At 33.8% G+C, this 26,733-nt stretch overlaps 1 protein-coding gene across 1 annotated transcript in view; it reads left to right on the forward strand.

Moving 5' to 3' along the window:
• Positions 1-26,733, forward strand: part of LOC145296651 (hillarin-like) — a 260,223-nt gene that overhangs the window by 43,360 nt on the left and 190,130 nt on the right. The gene's annotated exons all lie outside the window — the stretch shown is intronic.

Consider the following 26,733-nt stretch of genomic DNA (forward strand, 5'->3'; position numbering starts at 1 on the left):
TTTTCCTCCTATCTATAAGTCTTTGTCTTTTCAGGACTAACGTCAATAGACATCTCCTGTCTTTGCGATAATTGTCTTCCGTTCTTAACTCTACATTTGACTTCACGCCATAAAATATAAACATCGGACGATTAACCACTGCAACCAATCACGTAAAAAGAATGCGGAAGGAAGCGAAACAAAGAATGCAGAGCAGGGAACAGATCAACAGTTAACTGTGAATTTATGTGAAAACAAGTTCTGACGCAACGCCGTTGACTCAATATTAGCGTAGATAGTAGAACCATCCTTCCACTTCCTCTACATCTTTTTAGTTCTATAGTTGTCCTTGTGCATGTCCACGCAAAACATGTAAAAACAACCCCTGCTAAACCACATCGTTTGCCAACAAAACTTTATAATTTCTTTAGAGTCGTTCTTATGTATCCGCATAAAAAACATTTGCAAATTTTATTGTAAAAGATTTGTTGAAACTCGTAAATATTTTTTCCATAGTTTTGATATTTTTTCGTAAAAAAAATTAACTTATGATAACCACAATTATCATAACCTACATTATCATAACCTACATTTAACTTATGATAACCACAATTATGGTAACCTACATTTAACTTATGATAACCACAAATAAACGCATAGTCACTATTTTTCTTATTTTATATTTAAAGAGTCACAATTGTTTCGTTGGGTTACAACGTTGCATTTTGAAGTTATTATCTGTGGTAGTTTTCACGTCGTCATCGGCGTCTTCTGTAACCATACCGGAATATGCCGACAAGATGTTACCAGAATTTAGGTCAAAATCTGAAAAAGTACCCTCAATAGTTTGTTACTGATATTCATGCGCGAAATTATATTTGGATTCTTTTAACTAGTTTCTCATCTTGAGCGGTATTTTCATAACGTTTCGGTCGAAGTAACCTCCGATCTTCTTCAAGTGTTTCTTGTTGAACTCTGGAATCTGCATGAAACGGAACCCTTTATTTAATCCACGATTGTATCATGCTCTCGTTCCGTCAGCCATCACTGGGTAGAAATCCCAATAATTCACAATTGTGTTTTGAATGTTACTCACACTGAAGATTGAACCTTCAACCTCAAGAAGAGTATAAATTACAACTGAGGTTGAAGATTCAAGTCTTAATGCAGACGATATTCAATTGCGAATTACTTAAGACATCTACCTAATCATGGTTGACGAAACGAGAACATGCTCCCCTATGGATTAAATAAAGGCTTCTGTTCGGAATTCCGTGTAGATTTCAGAGCTCAAGATATAACTGAAGAAGGTCGAAGGTTACATCGATTGAAACGTTGTAAAAATGACAATCAAGATGAAAACCTTTTTCCGAATACCCCCCCCCAAAAAAAAACAATTATTAAAAAGCAATGCGTGAAATCAGATAAACAAGATAACAATATTCTGATGATCACTTCTGCAGTCTTTTCCGGGGGGGTTGTTTCATGCATTTTTTATCATGTATAGAATAATGCTGTAAAACATTTCCTGTTCGTACGTACGTTATCACCTTTCACACATGAAAATGAAATTGTTCGATCAGCAAAGATAAAAAGTAATCCAATTCAAGCTATTTTAAAATGAATTGTGCCCAAATTATATGTCGTCCCTAAAACTAAAAATTTAAATAAATACGTTTCAAAAAGTGACATTCGTTTAATTGATTTGAAAAATAGTTAGCAAATAAGGCAGAGAATATTTATTTTAGAAAGAATTAAAATTTAATGCAATTTTAAATAAATAAATAGTTTCATTGTTAATGTTGAGCTGTTGATGACAATTGTTTTTAACGAAAGAAAAAGGGATTTTTTTATCCCGACATATTTTTTGTATGTTTCGCTATTTCCGGTTAAACCAGATTGTGCAAGGAGATGAGTATTTCAATAACAGTTTTTGAGCCTTACTACTTTCGCGCTGGCTCATGATAAATTGGAAGCAAGTGATTCCATCAACAAAAGATTGCTGTACAATACCTTTTTTTTACAAATCATCGAACTATATTTTCTTTAATACATGTCAGTAATAGTAATGATAGCGAAAAATTAAATTAAATTTTTTTTTGTATACAATATTTAATAAAATAGCAAGCATTAAAACCTTAGATTGCCAAGATAGTCCACCGAAATAAAACAATCAAGAGATTATAAATAGACAATTTTTACAGATCTGTGACAAGTGTATTAATTTTTTATTTTATTTTACAGATAATAAAAATTAAATTACATAAAAATATAAAACAACTAAATTAATATACCACACACTACTAGACACTATCCTCGAGTGTCTATGGTCTCTCTGTACAAGAGGTTTGTCAGAACAACCTGGCGGGAAGATACTTTTTCCCTAGAAGTATACCCTGACCAAATATTCAAAATCACATTTCGTATTCACTGCCCAAATAAGATTTCCTCACTATGGCTAATTTACATTTGCTTTTACGATGAATGGTGCACCTTCTCCAAGTGATGTTACCTCTAGTAATAGCAAAGCTGGATACTCCACCAGATTAGATAAATTCTTGTCCTGGAATCCAGTAAGACCAAGAGACCGAAACAAAAGATATACTGCAACGTATGAAAATGGATAATTGTGAGAGAAAAATTATGTTCCCAATTTCTTTACTAAGTGTTTGAGAAATAAAGAACTTTAATGGAACATTCGAATATCTATGTATCTCATATAGAGTTCAATTGTTAGCCCTAGGTAGTGGCCCCCCTTTTTTTTTACACAGGCATCACCACATTATCAAGGCCAAGAGGCCACTCAAGGATAAGGGTTAAAGAGTGTACAGTAGAAATTGGACAATATAGTAATCATTAGTAATGAAAATTCGGTAAATTTGTTAACTTATATGGAACGGCTCATCAAGAACTTGTTTACGTTAGACTTGAAGACAACCATATTGTAGTCAGCCGAAAAGCAGGAAAACGGAAGACAATTCCACAGGTGTGCAGTTCTAAGAAAGAAGCTTTGTTCATGGAAGCTACGTTTAGGTTTAGACACAAATAAAGAATGGGGGGGAATTATTGATAGTGTTTACAGCTAGACGAGTGTTTTTTGTGAAAGTTTGGCGAGGGGGGACCATAGATTGAAGCTCAGTCGAACACTTTCCATGAAAATAACGATACAGCAGAGACAAACTCGCAACATCTCTTCTGTGAGATAGAGGTTGCAAGGAAGAGAAAAGGGCATCTCCTACGAGGCTACGAAGTCTATTCTGAACTCTATCAAGGCAGGATAAGTCCTTTCTAGCAGCTCCTGCCCAGATGTGGCAACAGTATTCCATCCTTGGACATACCTGGCTCTTATATAGATAGAGAATTACATCAGCAGTGAGATATCTACTGGATCGATAGAAAGATCCCACCATTTTTCCAGCAGCCTTGGTAACAGATTTGATGTACGTGTTCCATTTAAGATCAGGAGTAATGGTCAAGCCCAGAAGCTTGTCAAAACCTGAGACCTCCTGAAGACAAGAGCCATTCATTTCAATTGATGCCAGATGTGGATCAGAATGTTGATGATGTAAAGAGAGAAGCTTGGTTTTAGAAAAATTAAAAGTAACCAGCCACTCCTTTCCTCATTGTACCACGTACTCAAGATCAGAGGAGAGAGAATCGGAGAGAACTTGGTTGTTTACTGTCTTAGATGGGCTACCATAAATGTCATCAGCATAAATGTCTACAAATGATGAAAGGATGCGATTTGGAAGATCATTAATGTAGACTAGGAAAAGAGTTGGGCACAGGATGGACCCCTGAGGGACTCCAGCATTAATACTGTGAGCTTCTGATTTTTGCCCATCAACTACTACTCTTATGAACCTATCAGAAAAAAATGATTTAATAACTGAGAAGACATTTCCAGATATACCATAGCTAGAGATCTTGTGAAGTAATTCTCTGAAAACTTCAACTGAAGTAAAAGAAAACAAAAAGTACATATATACAGTGTATATATTATATAAATATATAAGTACATATATACAGTATATATATATATATATTATATAAATATATAAGTACATATACACAATGTATATATTATATAAATATATAAGTACATATATACAGTATATATATATTATATAAATATATAAGTACATATACACAATGTATATATTATATAAATATATAAGTACATATATACAGTATATATATATTATATAAATATATAAGTACATATACACAATGTATATATTATATAAATATATAAGTACATATATACAGTATATATATATTATATAAATATATAAGTACATATACACAATGTATATATTATATAAATATATAAGTACATATATACAGTATATATATATTATATAAATATATAAGTACATATACACAATGTATATATTATATAAATATATAAGTACATATATACAGTATATATATATTATATAAATATATAAGTACATATACACAATGTATATATTATATAAATATATAAGTACATATACACAATGTATATATTATATAAATATATAAGTACATATACACAATGTATATATTATATAAATATATAAGTACATATACACAATGTATATATTATATAAATATATAAGTACATATATACAGTATATATATATTATATAAATATATAAGTACATATATACAGTATATATATATTATATAAATATATAAGTACATATATACAGTATATATATATATTATATAAATATATAAGTACATATACACAATGTATATATTATATAAATATATAAGTACATATATACAGTATATATATATTATATAAATATATAAGTACATATATACAGTATATATATATTATATAAATATATAAGTACATATACACAATGTATATATTATATAAATATATAAGTACATATATACAGTATATATATATTATATAAATATATAAGTACATCTACACAATGTATATATTATATAAATATATAAGTGCATATATACAGTGTATATATTATATACATATATATATATAAGTGCATATATACAGTGTATTATATAAATATATGATGATTGCAACGTCTTGTCAGACGAGTGCCACTCCCTCAGACATTTAAAATCCATGAGCCCAAATGCCTGAGGGAGTATCTATACAAATATGATGTTACAGAGTCTTAGCTTTGTACGACAGCTAAGTCTCTTTCTCGGTTCAAAATGTTGAGAGCTATCTTGCTCTTTTTTGTTGCTGGATATAAATATATAATTACATATATACAGTGTATATATTATATAAAAAGAGTTTTGTGTGTGTTCGTTCCTTATAAACTCGGAAATGGCCGGCCCAATTTTTTAGAAATTTCACTTGAAGGTACTTGATTTGTCTGTGAGTGTTCATACGAAGATTTTTTTTTATCTAAATGCGTCCGATAAGTGTCGAAAAAAAAAGATTAAAGAAAGTTTGTTTTAAAATAAAGTTAACATTTTTATAGAACCTAACATCACAAGTGCATTTGACAAGTTTTATCACTGCACAAGCAGAAAGGCCCAGTCTATAAAATCAACTGTAGATTCTTTTATAAGACAGGTTCGAAATGAATGTTTCTTTTTAGAGCACAATTAAACGATAATACTCGACTTTCGTATGTTTTAATTTTAATTCAAGTGATTATGCAAAGATAATTTCATAAAATCAACAGTTGGTTCTTTCATAAGACAGAGGCGCGTTCGAAGTGAATGTTTCTGTGCACAATTGAACCGTGATACTTTTAAACTTTAAGTGAAACCATTATTTACAGATAATTTTATAAAATCAACAGTAGATTCTTTACAGTGTAATGTAGACTACAGTGTATTGTGGACTAAGTCACTGTGGAAGGCATGTGAAGCTTCCGCTCGGTACACCACGGTGGCTTCACACTAAATCAATCAATCAATCGATTTGATTAAAAAATTAGCGAAATCATCAATTTCAATGTGAATGAAACAGATTTAAAAATAATAATATTCATCCTCTTCAACTGTTCTCAGTCTTTCTCGCAGCAGTCAAAAAAAAACAAAAAAACTAAACTTCACTGCCCCCCCCTTCATTATTTTTCGCATCAGTCATGGTCCTCATATGCAAATTAATACCATATGTATATTAATAAACAGTCTCTAGACGAAAGTTCTTTTCTCTTTCTTTTCTTGATTCTGTCACCCGACAGGATCGACAGAAGCGCCGTCGCTTGTGTAAGTCATGTTTTGCATATCTTTCGTCACATGATGACAACAAAAGAATAGGAGGTTGGAAAATTTGTTGATCCTCATTCAATCCTGGACAACGTCGGATCTCCCTGCTAGTATTATATATTACAGGCAAATGTATTTTTTAACATGATGAATTAAAAAATAAAGAATGAAAGGGCTGACTAACCGGTTTCGAACCTCACTCAGGTGGATAGAGTTACGATTAAAAATATGGAATGGAAATTATAGCTAAGAAAAAAGCAAAGAAAAAGCATCATATAAAAACACACAAAGTCCAATGAAATTATCTTTTTGTTTACAAGGAGAAAGTCTCAAAGACTTAATGCAATTGGTTTCTAGAGTTTTCAAACTTACTAAGAATGGAGAATAGATGAATGGTTATTTATAAGAACTATAAGTATTTGTTGCAATATTTTTGGTATTATGAAGGGTGGGGAATTACTTGCTGTCACCTCAGCAAGATGTGACACGTCAGGAATGTAGGGGTGTCAAGCAAGCTCCCCTAAAAGAGGAGCATTCTTGCCTAGCAAAAATTATCTACCCATTCCCCGGTCAGGGCGCCTCAGTCAACACGCAATAAACTTACCCCACCTGAAAGCTGGGTGGCATGGCCTGGGAGGGTGGATCACTTTGGTAATACCCAGGCAGCGTACCTCAGTCCGACAGGTACTGGGTCAGTTCCTGGCCCCAAACCCGTCAGGCTGATTGTCAAGAACAGACTCTTGATTGGTACTTTCTACCCAAGTCTCAAAGCAACCAAAGTAGCGAGGAGATATCGTCACAATTCCAAAGAATATGATGAGGGTATAATAATAAATAGGGTGTGATTACAGAAAAAAATAGAAGGGTCCATTTATAGACAGATGTGATAGGAACTGATCAATCAAATGGAAAGACGCTCTGCTACCAACCAATCAGAAACTGGAATCACTCCATAAATCATTCTGAACATGTTAGAATTTTTGCACACGTTTTCTTCACACGAGAAGCAACTGCTCTTCAAGACTTCTACGGATTAGCTATTCAGCGGGAAACTATTCTTCGTCAGCTTTTACAGTTAAAAACTTCAACGAAAAATCTTTGCTTCTAACACTAAACTGACTTACAACTCAAAAGTATTATTAAAATATCTGATGGCAAATAATTAACAAATAAAATTCCTGTTGGAAAGTGCCGTTTTACCCGGGTGTCCAATATTTGCAACGTCTTGTAGTGCAATCCGTAACTACGTTTAAATATATAAAATAATAGAACTATTAGTTTGGGGAAAGAAGAGCAATTTTCGAATCGACGTCAGAATGGTGAAAAACTAACTTGTGTATTCGATGCAAAATAACGCTGTTGTACAGACAACGACATTCGTACTGCCAATCGACCACTTATGTTGCTTAGTCAAGTTAGGTGAACGTAAATAAGATATCAACAGATGCTTTTTAATTTTATAAAAGTTTGAAATCTAATTTCTTTTTACTGTAGATGAAACAATGTCTAAAGATTATTAATCGTTGCAGAATTCTTGCTGATACATTTCATTTCATCATCTAGTTAAGTCTTCGAATAAATCATTAAAACCCTATGGATAAGGGTATTAATTTAAATGAACTTTTGTTTTGTGGAACAAAACTAAGACAAAAGTATACAGAAGTGAAATTATGTAAACATCAAAAAACCCTACGCAGATTAATCAACGTTTCAACGAAGTTACTGATCTTGTTAGGCGATGTTAACGATGTAAGAACACCTGACGAAACAAGTAACATCATCGAAACGTTGATTAATTCACATAGGGATTTTCTGTCGTTTATATAATTTTACTGATAATAGCTCTACACATGTATTGAGCCTTTTTGAAAATATTCGTAACGAATAAATGACGAGTGTATATTCCAAACTTCATGATGTTGACCATCTTACAATTTACAGAACACAAAAATAAATTTTTAAATCTTGAACCACATTTTCAAATAAAAGGAAATTTGTAGTTGATAGCGTACAAGAAGTATTATCTTTTAGAGGGTAGATAAGTTGAAAATTGTCATAATTAAACGGATTTCGTTTCGTGCTAGTAGAAATACAGTAAATAAAATTCAACCAAAAAATAAAAACCTAACTAAAATTACATATAAAAATGTAGCAGATAAAAGCGTCTTTAGCAATAAAATTGCTCGACGACCAAGGATCGAAAGCTCTCGAGCAAAATGGCTGATGAAAAAAATCGTTCGGCAACCTAATACGCAACTTACCAACTGAAACAAGAAAAAAATGCTCGGTAGATCGAGAAAATGAATAGAAAAAAAAAGAAAGAAAACTGTCGTATTTAATCAAACATGACTTGATAAAGACTTGCTGCCAATGTGTGTGTGTGTGTGTGTGTGTGTGTGTGTGTGTGTGTGTGTGTACACTTCTCGTATGCTAATTAAATTTCTGGGAAGATTCATTGTTGTGGCCACGTGAATAATGTCGTCCATCACTAGAATTATTTGTTGACGTTTTTTTTTTTTTATCGTAAAAGTAGCAAACCATGTGTTTTTATGAGATTCAGACGAACAAATGTCCTCCCCACCCACTTTTTTTTTTAATGGGAATTGACATAAAACCAGCTTCTTCAATAAGTTAGCGAGCGAAACACAAAAGTACCTGAAACCAAATAAATTAAACGAAATGCTTGCAACAGTGGCATTATAACTTTTCCATACGAGGAAATGTATGTGATATGTCCCACGATAGGACTATTTCGTTTGACATAACCGAGTGCCACAGTATTGGAGCGATAATCTAATAAGTCGACTTACTGATCAGGTGTCCATGTCGAAGTTGGTATATCCTTAAGCATGGGGCTTTCGGTGTGTCTTTCGACGTCTTTCTTTTATGGCTTAATCAGTCAGTCATATTCCTGTGAGGAGGGAAGGCTCGGATTAACTCATTTTCGTTACACACACGTTTTTTTTTGTGTGCATTGATATTCATATTAAAAACCCCTTTTCTATTTATTTAAAACTTGCGTGGATGCCCGGCGTTGCCCAGATGTTTGGGGGGGGGTGTTGAGAGAAAAAAAAAAGAAAGAAAAAAGAAGAAAATGGTAGTAGGCAGGCAGACTCTAACTCGTACCGCAAAGAAGGAAAAGAACGTGAAAAAAAAACGTGACGTGTTTGCTGTTGCATCCATCGCCAATCAGGAAATGACGTAGATTTAAATTAAGGCTAGACAATCGAAAAGAGAGGATGACTTTCGAAAATATCGGCGAAAAAGCGAACCCTCCCTGTAGAAAAGTACCCAGGTGAAGGTGAAGCTTTTGGACAATTTTTCGATATTTATCGCCTGAAGGCTCGAGCGTCAAAATGATACCAATCTCCTGAAAATCCGTCGCCTCTGTTGAAAGTTTTAGCCAGACATACATACATACATACATACATACATACATACATACAAACAGACAGGTGAGATTTATATTATAGAAGAAAATACAACTTTATTATATACTAGCGGGGGTACCCGGCGTTGCCCGGGTGTTTGGGGTGTGTGTATGTAGGAGAGGGTGACCCTGTTTTAACATTATAAAGAAAAACACGATGTTAAGAAAATTGGAAAAACCAATACAAATCAAAACAGAGAACAAACGTAAAAACGGTGTAAAAGATTTAGGTAGAAAGACGGGCTCGAACCCGAATCATCGAGGCTAAGGCGGAAAGAAAAATGCCCGATACGTTACCCCTACGCCAAAGAGACATACAACTGAGAACTGATAAAATTAAATCTTTAAAAACACTTGCAAGTGATTTTAAACTAACGTCAACGTTTTCTAAGTCAAACATGACGTCATTGTCGTAGTAGCAGGAGCAGAGAAGATGAAGGAATGCTGACCCATCCCTGTACAAAACTGATGATTTTAGGGTGAAGGAATTAATGTTTTTGGCCAATCATTCGATATTTGTCAGGCGAAGGTTGAACTTTAAAATGATACTTATCTGGCGAAAATCCGTAACCTGTGTCGAAAGTTTTTGCGAGACATGCAAACACACATGCATACATTTTCGCTTATATATATATATATATATATATATATATATATATTAGCGGGAGGTACCCGGCGTTTCCAGAGTTTTTGGAGGTGTGTGTGTGCTCGGGCGGGGGTGGGGGTGTTAATCAAAACATAAGAATAAGCGAAGTAAATATTTAAAAAAACACAAAAAACTAACGTAAGGCAAACGAACGATGTTCAATGTAAAAATTGGAAAAACAAAAAAGAAAACAAAATCGAACGTTAAAACCTCTTTAAAAATCTGAAAACTAGCCCCTCTCCCCCAAAAAAATTTACGTGAAAAATGGCTTCGGAGGAGGGGGGTACCGGCGTGCCCAGATGTTTGTAGGTGTGTGTGTCAGGAGGGTAAAATTTTAAAAACTTTTTGGTAGGTGAGTATGAAGATCGAACCCGCACCCTTGAGGCAAAGTTAGAAATTAAAGCGTGAAAAAAAAAAAGTGCGGCGTTAACCAATGGGCCACCGCGACATACAACGGAAACGCGTTTGAATTTATTTATTTTAGTAATAAAAACAGAATTGACACGTGGCCGCAATAGAAGTTATTTGACCTAGTTAATGAGTTCAAATAGAAGTCACGCAGTTAACTTTTGCTGTGGGGGAGGGGTTGGATTTGTTTACCCAACTTTGACTGTTTTTTCCCCAAGATTTTAGGGAGGGGGAAAACCAGCCCCCCATTGTCCAGATTGAATAGCAACTGCTTGATATAAGGAACTTGGCCCCACATTGATCAAACCTGATTGCTTCTGGACGTTGTTCCGGCGTGATGTCATGAACATACTGTTAGCTTTAAATTAGTTTCGCTTTTTATAGGAAAAAGCCGAATCAACACGTGAGAAGCCAAAATAGCAATGATTTTGTAAGACTCGACGTAAATAAATATAGAGGCGACCCACGTTCCCAAATCCTAGATATTATTATATAGGGGGTATATAAACAGTTGGAAGCGATCGTAACGACCCCGGGAGTGTGTGCGAAAGAAGCCTTTGCGAGACATACACGAAATGATCACACACATTTTGCCTTTTATATGTATAGATAGAATACAAGACTAGCGGGGGGGGGTACCCGTCGTTGCCCAAGTGTTTGGAGGTGTTTGTGGTCGAGCGGGGGGTGGGGGTGTTAATGAAAACCTAAGAATAAGTGAAGAATAAAAAGAAAACAGAAAAACGAACGTTAAAACTTATCTGAAAAATAAAGCGGGCGGCGGGGGTGGGGGGGTAATCAAAACATCGAAAAAAAACACAAAAAAACTAACGTAAGGCAAACAAACGATGTTAAATGTAAAAATCGAAAAAACAAAAACAAAAAAGAAAACAGAAACACAAGCGTTGCTTTAAAAATCTGAAAAATACCCCCCCCCCAAAAAAAAACACATGGAAAATGGCTTAAATAAGCCTGTTTAGATATTAAAATTTAAAAAATCGGTGGGTATCCGGGTGCTTTTGGGTGTGTGTGGTCGGTCGGGGTTGGGGGGTGTTAATGAAAACCTAAGAATAAGCGAAGTAAAAAAAAAACAAAAACAGAAAAACGAACGTTATGTGAAAACTGACTTAAATAGCCCTGCTTCAATATTAAAATTTAAAAAATTGAAAAAAAAAACATCTCACACCACGATTCGAATCCAAAACGTTTAGATAATGAGGCCGCATTCTAAGCAAATGAGCTAAGACGACGTCGCCGAAATTGTGTCGCTTTTTAAAATATTTAAAGTAAATCAGGTTACGACGTCGTATGACGCATACGTAGAAGCGAACTTGTTATGAGAGGACGGTTTTTGCTGATCCCCCCCTGTAGAAAACTACTTATTTCAGGGTGAAGTAATTAACGTTTTAAGCCAATTTTTCAATATTTGTCGGGCGAAGGTTGGAAGTTTAAAATGATACCGATCTGGCGAAAATCCGTGACCCGTGTCGAAAGTTTTTGTGAGACATACAAACACACATACAAACAAACACACATACATACACACACACATTTTCGCTTTTATATATATAGATGAGTCATAGAATTGCGTTCTTCTGCAAACGATCTAGCAAATTTGCATATTCTCCCTCTCTCTCTATTATACATTATATATATATATATATTGAAATGAAAATGTTAATGTGGTATTCAAATATGAATATTAATAAAACAAAGTTCATTTCTATAGCTCGATAGTGCAATACTAGAGCTATTAATAAGTTTTATATTATACACGTAAACTTGGAAAAGATACTGATGTTTATGCTCATTAAAAAAGGTTTAGTTTATTTACTTCTAGTAGAGTTCTAAATAAATGGTAAAGTTGGCCGAGATTGAATGATGATCAACGAATATTCCACACTTCCAATACTTTTCTCATCGAAATCCGTAAAATCGCCCATTTTGCAATCAAATGGATTGATTGCCTGCTCTAGTCGGGAACTCACCGCATTGCACCAATAGGAAGCTTCACATACTTCCCTGCAGTGACTCAGTCAACATTGCAAAGTAGAGAACCTACTGTTGATTGTATTAAATTATTTTTTATATATAATATATATAAGGGCTTGAATTAAAGTTTAAAATTCAAAAGTTAAATATCATGCTGCGATTGTGTTCTAAACAAGAACATTAATTTCGGATGCGCTCCTGTCTTATCAAAGACCCTACTGTTAATTTTATACACCGGGCTCTTCTGCTTGTGAGGTCATAAAACTTCTCAAATGCATTTGTGATGTTAGGCTGTATAAGAAGGTTTACTTTGGCCAAAATCAGACAGTCTATTTTTTAACTGGATTATTTCGATTATCGATACTTATCGGAGGCATTCCGATACAAAATCCATCTAAAACAACTCTTAGACAAGTACATGTACATTTATTATTCATAGATGAACCAGAGGTTTATTTGCTGATTAATAAAGCAGTTGAAATAATAGATTAAAAAAAAAATGGGCAGATCTTTTTAGCTGATTTGTACAATCTCTCCAAACAACTGAGGCATTAAGATAATTTTGTCATGGGAATAACTTCATCTGAGTCAGAATTTGATTCACGAAAGATGTCGTCACAAAGAATGATCACCTTTTCTTGCGTTCATTTTTCTGTACAAAATTGATAACTATATCATCTGCATTATTCAGACGACTGTTCTCACCTTAAGCGTTATTTTTTATGGAAATCATTCCAGACAAGGCATGAAGCCACTTGATGTAAGGAGCTAAAATAAAAATGCTATTTCAAAGTCAAAACTTGCCAACGATGAGTGTTAAATGGAATAGATTTTGATCCAGAAAACTGCAATTCTTCCCTCTTTGTCAGAAACATCGTTCACAGAATGTGAGGACTAAAAGACAAAATAAGGGAAAGGTTACACGGCTGGTGAAAGTAAAGCTAAGATACACTTTTTACTTTCTTTAAATGCCAAGTCTTCCGCTAAAATGGTTCTCTTTCTACTGAGGCAGAAAACTAATGAGACTAGAAATCTATTTCAAGACAAATTTTCTACTCTATTTCATTTTACTTCAATCAAAGTTTACTTCAATCAAAGTTTACTTCAATCAAAGTTTACTTCAATCAAGAGCCCAACTTCCTGGGGCAAACACTTGTTCTTTATACGAGATACATAGATATTCAAATATTCCATTAAAGTTCTTTACGTCTCAGACACTGAGTTAGTAGAAATATTAGCATCATTTTTCCTCTCCCCAATTGACGATTTATGTCTTTCTTGTGATCTCTTAGTCTTACTGGATTCCAGGACGAGATTTCATCTTGTCTGGTGGATTATCCAGCTTCCTGCTTTCACCCGAGGCAACATCACTTGGCGAAGATGCGCCGTTCCTCACAAAAGTCAGTGTGGATTAGCCATATCAAAGATATCTTATTTCGGACGCAAATACTATATAACTCTGAATATATGGTCAGGGTTTACTTGCAGGGAAAAGTATTCTCATGCCTGATTGTTCTGACAAACTCCTGTACAGAGAGAGCTTAGACATTCGAGGACAATGTCTAATAGGCATTCAAGTTTCTCTATTTAGCAACTGTACAAGATTGTATCTTATAGAAAATCTGGTTTGTCTACAAGAGTTCATACAGTCATGAATCAAATCACGATCATAGCAAAACAATAATTTGACTTTACTTCTACAAAAGCAAAATCAAATTTCAATCTGTTTATCAGTTAATTAAAATGAAACATTTCTACATTCATTTTTTTAAACAACGTCATTATAAACCTGTAACTTCATTTTGTTTATCAAGAAAAATATCATCATCGTGACAGTCTTTCTAATTGGAATATAAAAAAAAATTGAAAGCAAGACATGTTAGTATTTACAGTTATTCGTGGAAAAAGGTCAACCGAATGGCTAGACAGAATTAAATATCGATGTTTCAGATCTTATTCTGTTAAGATCTAAATTTGTAAATCTATCAAAATAACTTCATACATGAGATTTTATTTTACTTGATTAAGTTGAAACCTATATCTCTATAAAGTCAGTGCGCAACCATACAGATAACATATAGATATGTGTTGTATTGGTAAAATGTTTTTTTTTCAATTATATTTCACTGTATGCGAATCCTTTTTGTTTAGAAAAGCAATATATGTTAAATATAACAAAGCATATAAAACAGACTAAGAGTATAGTTACATTGACTTAAAAATTCTTTGCTTAGATAGAAAAAAAATGCATGACAATATAATGATACAAGAAGAAAACAAGTTCATAGAAGACTCAACATTGTTTCGGCAGCCATTTTTGTTCATATTGTCTAAAGAGTATATGCATGAAAAGCAACGGTATTGGCAGAATAACCGTTTGTTTCTGCATAACGAAACGGATCTGTAAACAATGTACCAACATTTTAACATGCTGGAGGAGCTCTTTTGCATAAAAAATAAATATTTGGATCTTAGAATGTAACTATACTATTATTCTTATATCTATCTATCTATCTATATATATATATATATATATATATATATATATATATATATATATATATATATATATATAGAGAGAGAGAGAGAGAGAGAGAGAGAGAGAGTTAGTTAGTTATAGAATGGTATACACAAATAGTGAAATATGATCGTAAAAAGCAGATTTTCCACACACACACACACACACACACACACACACACACACACACACACACACACTTGAAATTTTAGATATAGTTTCCTTGGACATGGATCTAACTTAATAACTTGATTTGAGCCCAAAACAGTAAATGCTAAGGGGTCATAATAGGGGTCAAATTTAAAAAAAATTGACCGTTTTTTTTTTTTTTGCTCAATATACACCTTCAAATACCCGGGCAACGCCGGGCACCCATGCTAGTATACATATAAAAGTGAACGCGTCTGTGTATCTGTGTGTGTGTGTGTGCGTGTGTGTGTGTGTGTGTGTGTACATTTCCCTACACAATAACTTTGTCAATTTTAAGTCTACAGACTCGAAATTTGATGTACAGGGTACTGAGATTTGGGAAAATCTATCTGATCGGTTTTCGGCTAGAAATTTGGTTGTTAAGGGGTCAAAGTTAAACGATTTGACCTTTGAGAACTCTATCAAACTCCTCCGACAATTTTGGGTCTAAACACTTTAAATTTTAGATATTCGTTCCTTGTACATGGATCGAACTTAATAACTTAATTTGAGCCCAAAACAATAAATGTTAAGGGGTCATAATAGGGGTCAAATTTAAAAAGAAATTGACTTCTGTGTTCTCTACTAAATTAGTCAGACAATTTCTGGTCTAAGCAGTTAAAATTTGACATAAAGGGTATTCAGAGATATGGCAAGCTTTTTAATCGGTTTGGGTCGAAAATTTTTAGTTACCAATATATAAATGTATGTACATATGTTTGCATATCAGCTTAAAACTTCGATAGAGGCGACGGATTTTTACAAGATCAGTATCGTTTTGAAGTTCAACCTTTCAGATGACAAATATCGAAAAATTGTCTTAAAACATTAATATCTTCACCTTAAACTGGGCACTTTTCTACAGGGGTGGTCGCTTTTTTTTGCCGATATTTTCGAAAGTCATCCTCTCCTTTTGATTGACTTCCGGTTTGGCGGTGGTCGTAACAGCAAAGTCGTCAGTCCCGTTCTTTTCCTCCTTCATGGTGCGGGTTCGAACCTGCCTTCCTACTACCACTTTTTTTCTTTTGCTCAACCGACACATCCAAACTCCCAGGCAACGCCGGCTGAAATGCTAGTATGTATATATATATATATATATATATATATATATATATATATATATATATATATATATATATATATTAAGTAATGTGATTGATAATTTAAAATTTAAAAATCAAATTTTAATTAAATTAAAAATCCGTTTCATAAGAAGGAACAACAACAAAATCAATTATCTGTACGATCGTTTCGGAAAACAATGCTTTTTATTGTGGTATACATCAAGTTATGTACAATAATTATATATAGTTTTTTGATAAGCAAGGTCTCCTCATCAGCAAATTCTGAAGGGTTTTTATTGAATTTAAAAGACACCATAAATAAACCTAGCATTAAAAGTAAGGCAGATGAATCTGAAAAATTGAAATAAAAGGTCTGGATTTAAAATTTATAAGAAAATTAATATGGGTTAGAGATAGAAATAAGTAGATATATACCAATTTTGACGTATCAGATTCTGCCACAACAACTAAGTTGTTATAAAATCTAGAATACAAATGATTTATTTTATAGTGGTAAAGGCTTTGTGTACAACCAACCACACTTTTGGTATTACTAATCTTTGTCGGTGCAATAGCTGCCACAAGACAGAGTTTACAGCAAACTGCAGTTTTTTTACATCAGAGGTTTTCTTCCTAGATCCATATGTTAATGAAAACTGAGGGTGCATCTCTCCCAGTGAATTAATGTGTCCCCAGATACTAACCTGGAAATTTCTACAACTCAGCACAGTACATACAGCACCTAGCCTGTCTAAATGGTCACCCATCTGGTACTGACAAGTCTCATCGTTTCTTAACTTCTGTGATCTGGTGTGCCAACATGATTGTGTCATATATATATATATATATATATATATATACGCTATCAAATCCTTGACTAGCATTTCGGCCAATGTAAACTGACATTCTTCAGGTTGTTTTTCGAACTCTGGAATCGACACAAAATTTCCAACAATTCTTCATTTAATCCAATGATTAATGAAGTAACTTACTATCGTTCCATCAGTTATGGCCTAGTACAAGTATCAGTGGTGAAAAAGGCCTGATACGCTACGGATAAAAGTGGCAAGTAATCTTCTGGAGTTAATTTAGTATAGACAACTTGCCAAACAAAGTTAAAAACTGGTAAAGATTGAGAATTTAGATTGCTCAAGAAGAACGTTCTAGGTGAAAGGATTTTTTTTATCTACCAGCTTGGATGGAATGGACACGCTAGCATTTTCTTGTGTTCAGCCCAAACAAGGCGCATTGCTATGTGAACATAAGGAGCTACTATCAATGACCATGTCTACAAGGGACTGTGTGAGGATTAGGATCATGTGTTACCAAGAGATATGAGGAGATGAGCAGGGAGGTATCTGTTCGTATTACATTTCTGTATGTCAGTAGAGTCAGGGAAGTCTAACAGTTTGGGGGAAGAAACTATTAGAGTGGAAAGCTTTCTAGCATCTAAGGACTTCTACAATGAAAAATCGAGATTTTGTTGTTAGACTGGTTTGTCGAGAGTATGTAGGTCGAGGGGGCAAAAGTGCAACGAATATATCAGAGTACATTAATTCCATTAAAATACTTGTAAAACAGGCACATGGATGTAACATTGCGACGATAAGAGTCGAAGTTTAGTTGACGGTGAAGGACATTTCTATACGTGATAGACAAGTGTTTGATGTGGCAAGAATATTCCATGCATGAGCGAATGGTGATTTTGTACAAATACAGAATACTCTCAAGTGGGAAAAATTTTCTAGCACAGTAAAGGGAATCTATCTTTTTTGCAACAGCCTTGGCAATGTCCTCAGTGTATTTGTTCCAATTGATGTTGCTTGTCAATGTTAAGTATTTTGACCGATGAGCTCTCAGGTAGAGTATTATTTATCATGACTATCAGTCATTAAAAATGTTTATTTGTAAATATTAAAGGAAAGAATGTTTTAGCAGCATTTAATGTTACCATACATTTACGGCTTCATTCCCATACAGGTTTGAAGATTTCTGATATTGCTTTTCATGTGTAGATTTGTTTCCCCCTCATATTTAGAGCGTTGTGCCATTGGCAAATATGACCATCTCCGTTACAATTTAACCAAGGAGGTCGCTTGTGAATATCAGAAATAAGAATCAGGCAAGAATCGACACCTGAAGCACTCCGGCATCAATATCATGTTTGCATGTATTTCTATCGTCCAGCATTGATCGTAGAATTGTATGTTGACTGAATCACTAAAAGTTTAACGAGATTATTGAAAGCAGGTCAGCGTTGTTCAGGCCGGTTATATAGCCGTTTATATCGCCGACTATTCACCGATGCAGAGGGATGGGCGACCAGAAGCAAATGCTGACATTCCTTGAACTTTCACATGTTGGTACTTGCCATCGAGACTCCACTGACGCAAAGGTGAAAGTGACCAGAAACAATCGTTTCTAAAGCAAACGCTGCGTGGGTTTCTGTCATCAATCTCGTAGTTTGTCGAATAGAATAGAATATTAAATATTTTTCATTTTTATCGGTTGAAAGAATTTGGGAATTTGGATCTTTTTTCGTTGTTTTGTCTTGTAGACAACGTTGAAATCCGAAGGGTTTCTTGTCAAAACACGCCGATACTACATTGCTGATAATAGGTTGGCTTGTAAAGTCGTTTTGTGGGATCAAAGTTTAAAAAAAAAATTAAAAATTTTTTTTATTACATTTTCACCCCAAACAAGGCACATTGCCTCTTTGGTGTAGGGGGCTACTACCAGGGGCAACAACTACTGGGGTACTATGTAGCGATTTGGGCAGCAAGATGTCGGTTCACGTTGCACTTGAACTTCTGCATGTCGGTAGAGTTGGGGAAGCAGGCACCAAAGTCTAGCGGTTCTGAGGAAAATGAAAATGCTTAAACACGTTTCTGCGCAATTGGCTCGGCGCATGTACACACATGACTTAATAAAAACGAATTTCTCTGAATTTATAAAATTTGCCGTTTTGATCCACCATAATACATAAAAAAAAACAAATTGTCCTTCAATTTGAACAGTTTGAGTCAAAAACCACGACAAAGGATCTATTTTGCTTCAACCTTCTCGCTCCCGCTGTCAGGCTTGAGGTAGCTCTCAACTCACGCATGCAGTAATAGGTATACGCAATCTAACACTAACGCACACTCATACACACAACTCATGTAACTTTTTCTCTTTATCGTCTGCTCATCAAAAACAAATGTATAAACTTATCCATTTTGACTGAACTTTTTTCTTACAATGAAAACAGATGGATATTGACTCTTAATTTTTAATAAAATTTAATTTTGTGATCGAGTGGAAAAGATTTGATTACGATTTTTCAGACCCGTGGACAATTCATGGATCTTAAATTTTCGACTCAGATTTCTTTCATATCTCAGTGAAAGAATTTGTTTACAAGGACTTTCAAAAGTTTACAAATATTCCACATATTCTGCTGCTTAGAGATTTTATCCAATTGAGAGCTGATACGTTAAAAAAACATTCACTACGTCTGCTACTTCTAACAGACTAACCAACAAACAACCATCCTCGTATGGAGTTCCGCTGACCTTAGGTTAAGTCTTGTTAATTATACCCAATAACTTGTTGCACTTGGCATAACATCATCTACACTTTGATTTCAGTAAGAAATTGCATGTGTGATAATATGTTGACGTGTTACTATTTGTTATTGGTCAATATTGCATGCAAGCATTTCTATACTATTCAGAAAGTTTGTTTTTTAGAGTTTCTGTTTGTACACAATAGAAACTCGTGATTGTTGACATAAGATGAAATAGGCAGAGCACACATTTCTAAAGCAGAAGGTTTCACTGTGTAAAATACCAAAGTTTGAATCATACTTGTCTAAAAGATTTTTTATATTGGATACAAATTTCATAAATTTAAAGAAATTTACTTGATTAAATAGCATAAAAACATTACACACACACACACACACACACACACACACAATCAGCCGGAAAGGGGGGAGGCTTTACTCGGGCGTAAAGTACGCTTAAATATATTTTAATTTGTACAGAATTCGTATATATTATAGTCGTGATTTCAAAAGTAAGTAAAAAAAGTATTTGGGTGCTATCAGTTAGAATCGAAACCGAAACTGGAGCATTCAAAGCTGGTGATGTTACCACTGTACCAAGGTAACACGCATATGAACTGATTATAAATTAAAAATAAACTGAGATGAATGAACAAAATGTATAACGATGTGTTCAATTTTCACACAATTTTCACCCCTTAAAAACTACTCTAATGGCTAATTACCCATAAAAGGTCCGTAAAAAATCCAATCATTTGAGCCCTGGCGCTGTAACTTTTAGTTTCGGATGAGATGAAGTTTGAAAATATGGAGAAAGACAAATAGACATTTAGCCTTTTATATTAGGTTGGTGTAAAAATAATGTTTTTGAAGTAAAAAAAAAAACGACATTATTTTTGCACCAGCCCAATATATTAGATATCTTCTTTCTAAAATTTTATAAAAGGAACTTTATGTGTAATTTCGTTTCCTATGGACTCCTAAATGGCTGAGATGATGCTTTGGAAATTTCACACAAATGTACTTTATATGCATGGCAGTTTTCTTCGATAGGTTTTGCATAGGAATGTCTTATCATAATTGAAAAACAGACGATTTTTTACTAAAGTTAACACCCTATACAGCCTAACATCGCAAGTGTATTTGAGAAGTTTTATTACTGCACAAGCAGAAAGGCCAGGCATATAAAATCGACAGTAGGTTCTTTGATATAACAAGGGTGCGTTTGAAATTAATGTTTTTTTAGAACAGAATTGAACCATGATATTTGATTTTTGCATTTTAAACTTTAATGCAAGACATAATAATTTTATGAAATCAAAATAGATTCTCTACAGTGAAATGTAAGCTACAATGTATTGTGAACTAAGTCACTGCGAGGATGTATGTTAAGCTTCGTCCCGTTGCATCAACTAGAACAACTAATTAATTGATTTCATTGAAAAATAAGCGAGTTTACCGATTTCGATGACAATAATATATGGGAGGGTTAAACATTCGTTGATTCTCATTCAATCCCGGGCAACGTCGGGTTTCTCTGCTAATTATATATATATATATATATATATATATATATATATATATAGCTAGGTTATCTTTTTTGATAACATGTGAAAAATGTAGACATGAATGCTATTCGATATTAGTTCAAAGCGAATCATTTTTTGCTTCAAAACAATTTCTAAAGTTTTTGTAAAAAAAATCATGTGCAAATACATTCTTCATAGTTACTTATTCTCATGCAAATATTAAGCATTTTTTCCAACAAATTTAAAATATTTTACTATCAGGCATAAAGCGGTTAAGATGGAAATTGACAAACACATGCACATTGCACAAGTACAGCTCAAAGGACGAGTGTATACAAGTTTCTACAAAAAATTCTAACCGTCGGTCTGTCACGCTTATGTTTGAAATTTTATTTTGGTCTGTCCAGCCTGCGTTAGAAATAGAATTCCCATTTCTAAGCACAGATTCATATGCATGGAGTATTGTTGCCACATCTGGGTTGGTGCATCTACCACTGGTCTCTCCTCTCTTGGATACGGTCCGAAAAAGAGTCTTCAATCTAATAAGTCCCACTTTGTCAACTAAGCTCTAACCCCTGTCACATCGCCGCAATGTTGCATCTCTATGCCTGTTTTACAAATATTTTAATGGAATGTGCTCTGATGAACTTGTTGCACTTGTGCCCTCTCGATGTATATATTCCCAACAAACTTGTTTAGCAACAAAACCACACCCCTTCACTATTGAGGTCCCTAAATGCCAGAAAAGTTTCTACCGTAATAGCTTCTTCCCTCGTACAGCTAGACTTTAGAATTCCTTTCCTGTTACCTGCTTCCCTGACTGTACTGATATGAGCAAGTTTAAATGTAACATAACCAACATCTTGTTAATCTTTCTCAAACATGGTCCCAATTAATAGCTCCTTACGTCTGTGGCGATATGCCTTGTTTGGAGTGACGGAGAGTTAAAAAAAATGGACGCAACTCAAGAAATTTAATTTCTTATTTGTTCATTATATTTCTATTTCAATTGTTACAACTGGTTGCCCGGATATTGCTATCTCATTTGCTCGAAGGGTTTTCTGAAGGAGTATTCGCTTTTCAAGTACTAAATCGCATGTCAGTGCAAGTCGAGGTTAAACTCTGCCATAGCTACCACACGAAACGATTTCGGATATTCTGACCCCCCCCTGTGTATCCTTAACTTTTTAAACCCAGAATGTTTATCATTTCATGAAACCATGAAGTGACTTATCGTATCATAAAAATATGGTCCATCATATTTCTATCATGAAAAATATGGTCCATCATTTTTGTATCATGAAAAATATGGTCCATCATATTTGTATCATGAAAAATATGGTCCATCATATTTCTATCATGAAAAATATGGTCCATCATTTTTCTATCATGAAAAATATGGTCCATCATTTTTCTATCATGAAAAATATGGTCCATCATTTTTCTATCATGAAAAATATGGTCCATCATTTTTCTATCATGAAAAATATGGTCCATCATTTTTCTATCATGAAAAATATGGTCCATCATATTTGTATCATGAAAAATATGGTCCATCATTTTTCTATCATGAAAAATATGATCCATCATTTTTGTATCATGAAAAATATGATCCATCATATTTGTATTATGAAAAATATGGTCCATCATATTTGTATCATGAAAAATATGATACATCATATTTCTATCATAAAAATATCATATCTCGTATTTCTATCATAAAAATATCATACATCATATTTCTATCATAAAAATATCATACATCGTATTTCTATCATAAAAATATCATACATCATATTTCTATCATAAAAATATGATAGACATATTTCTATCATTAGAATATCATACATCATATTTCTATCATAAAAATATGATACATCATATTTCTATCATAAATATATCATACATCATATTTCTATCATAAAAATATCATACATCATATTCGTATCATGTGTGATTAATCGCAACGATGGGAAATCATTTTACCCAGTGAGTGATCCGCAGGTCAGCATTACCTAATGCACTGCCCAATTCTTAACAACAGATATGAATTGTGCTGACATTTTGAACAATGTATAAAAATCGAAATCGACACGCGTGCACTTTAATCTATTGGAAATATTTTTGTTTGCATTTTCGGAAGAGTTATACAAGCGAAAAGTGAAGACAGTCCCAAATGAACGCTTGTTTAAAAAATGCATTCATATCGAAATATTCTAACGACTTATTTTATTCAAGAAATTTACCTTTTTTTTGTTTTGTTTTAAACAAAATTATATAAAACTACATTCCATCCATTTCAGTAATATTTTAAATAAATATTGTTTTATTTGTGTATTATAAAAAATATTGATTTTGAAAATATTTTGAAATGTAAAATGTTAAATTTGATTTGTAAATCTCCATATATAATAAAATGACTACAGAAATTCCCCTCTGGACCAAAGTATCGTAGGTTTGCAACAACAGATACTACATACAAATTTGATACATATAGGCTAATAGCCACTATTTTATGTAGCTTTCGAACAGCATTTTAGACATATTCAGTCGTGATAATAAAATGCTACACTGCATCCAACGAGGAACACCATCACAATATCTGTAGAGGAAGGTGTCCTTATTTTTAGTACTAGCACTGCAACCAGTTGTCACCAGAGACGAATTCTACATGAACATTGCTCTTTTCTTAGAAGTGCACGCCTGTGAAATTCTCTTCCGTTTGCCTGCTTCCCACCTGACTACAACTTGGACGTCTTCAAGTCCAACATAAACAAATTCCTGATTAATCGCCCCCCCTTAAGACACTTTATCAAATCTCCAATACCAACTATTACTACGATATTATCCCATTGATTATTGTACACAAAATAACCCTTATCCCCGAGTGGCTTACGGGCCTTGATAAGTGATGATCCCCATGTAAAAAAAAATGTTCTACCGATTCCGATTACACCAACCATAACTGGCTAATAGATACATAAACCTAACAATCTTTCCCATTTCAGATTCATAAATAGTAAAGGTCCCATCACCAAAGTCCGTCCATTGTGATTGGCTGAGCTCTGAAAATTCTCATATTCCAGAATATGGTTCTTCGCTTTATAAACGAACGCTTACTAACATTAAAATATGGCGTCACTAACAGACATTATTGCGTCCGACATCAAGTTGACTTAATGCATAGATCATTTCAGGCATGTATGATCGAAATTTATAAGAGAGAAAATAATTAAACGAACGTTAAATAGCCCGTTTACTTGCTTTCTTAAACAAAAGTTAAAATACGCTATTCACTATAAGAACCTCTTCCGTCGTCGTCGATGACGTCTTCATCAAAACATCGACAAAATTACAGTTTCTCGGGTTCTATTTGCCATGTAACACATTACGCGTATATTGGTGACGTTTTAAACCGTCGCATTCCATATATATATATATATGTATATATTGAGGAGTTTAGCTCCAAAATATTTGCGTCTTTTATATTAAGATTTCTCCTATAAAAAAAAAACAAACACAAAAAAAAAACAATTAAAATACCGAAGTGTATTTGTTAATTATTTTAGCACGACGGCGACTACGACGATGTCTTCGTCAAAACATTAACAAAATTAGTTTCTCAAGGTTTTTTTTTAACATTAAACACACTCCGTGTAGATTGGTGCTGTTTAAAACGGTCACATTTCATATATATTTATATATTGATGGGTTTGCCTTCTAAATATTTGCGTTTTGTATAATAAAATTTCTCGTAAAAAACAGAAAAACAAAAATCAATTAACAAAATACAGGAATGTATTTAATTATTTTCTCTTTTCCATGCGATTCGACGCCATTTTATGTTTTCCGGTATTATGATACTGAATACCGCATGTACACATGTCGCCAAAACAATGTTATGCTTTCTTACGGCCATTTTGCATGTGTTATTCGTTTACAGATTACCAGAAAACCTATAAATATTGCCAAATTAGGATGAATGTGAAAGGTAGTGAGAAACAACCAATTTAACTTTTTCAAACCGTGAACATTACCTTCATTAATGTTTTATAGAAAATATGGCTATATTGAGGATGTTAACTCGTGACTAAATTAAAGAGTTTGTAACGGACCATAGTATAATCCCCTAGCTCGCCACAAGAAAATAATGAAACGAATGACATTGAATTGAAGGAAACAAAGACTCAATTAATGGATAAGATAAACGTCGTTTATTTGCTGTTGAAAGAAATGAACCTTTTAGTTATAACATGTCCGCGCGTATGTAACCAATGTTCGTTGCAGGACTGGTGTTGTAGCAAGAAAAGAAAATGTGTTTTCATCTCAAGTTCGGGTCACTATCGTTTGTTCGCACGTGGGAATTGAAGTGAGTGTTGTAGTGGAAATGAGAATCCAGCGTGTAGACAAAAGAGTGGATATTAGAGTTGTCATCAGTTAGTAGTCAGCTACGCGAAGGTGTTCTCAGGGACCAGTAGTAGATGGAGAGAGAAAGAGTGAGAATGTATACATACAGTTTATTAACTCGTATGTATATGACATAACTTGAAATGTGAATGTGTGTTTTGTGTGAGACTTGAAAAAGGCTCGTACAAGTTCAGCTTACAAATATTTGCGTTTTTTTAAATTATGCCGAGAAAGAAACAAATACGGAAGTTGATTGAACGATATAAAACGAACTTACTTTTTGCCAACCATCTTATTTTCGCAACATATTTCTTTTTATAACATTCCGTATTTTGTTTTCGGAGCAAACCATAATATACAAGACATTATTTAGAAGCTAAACACTTCACTATATGAATATTATATATATATATATATATATATATATATATATATATATATAATAAATTCCACAGCCAAACAACGTCGCAGCCCACAAGAGCCATGACAGTCAAAGAACCGGAAGTCCAAGACTCGAGTTTCGCCCTTATTTGGGCTCATTAGTTAGACACATCCGAACTCAGGATTCGAAACCCGAGCCTCTTGCATGCAAGGCAAGCACTCTACCAACTGAGCAAACGCCCTGCACACAAGAACTTCTATTATTCGGATGTGTCTAACTGATGAGCCCAAATGAGGGCGAAACTCGAGTCTTGGACTTCCGGTTCTTTGACTGTCATGGCTCTTGTGGGCTGCGACGTTGTTTGGCTGTGGAACAATCTCTCACATTCTGAAAATCACACACACACACACATATATATATATATATATATATATATATATATATATATAT

Source organism: Euprymna scolopes, chromosome 17 (assembly GCF_053919585.1).
Source record: "Euprymna scolopes isolate OS-2025 chromosome 17, ASM5391958v1, whole genome shotgun sequence".
Classification (NCBI taxonomy): domain Eukaryota; kingdom Metazoa; phylum Mollusca; class Cephalopoda; order Sepiida; family Sepiolidae; genus Euprymna; species Euprymna scolopes.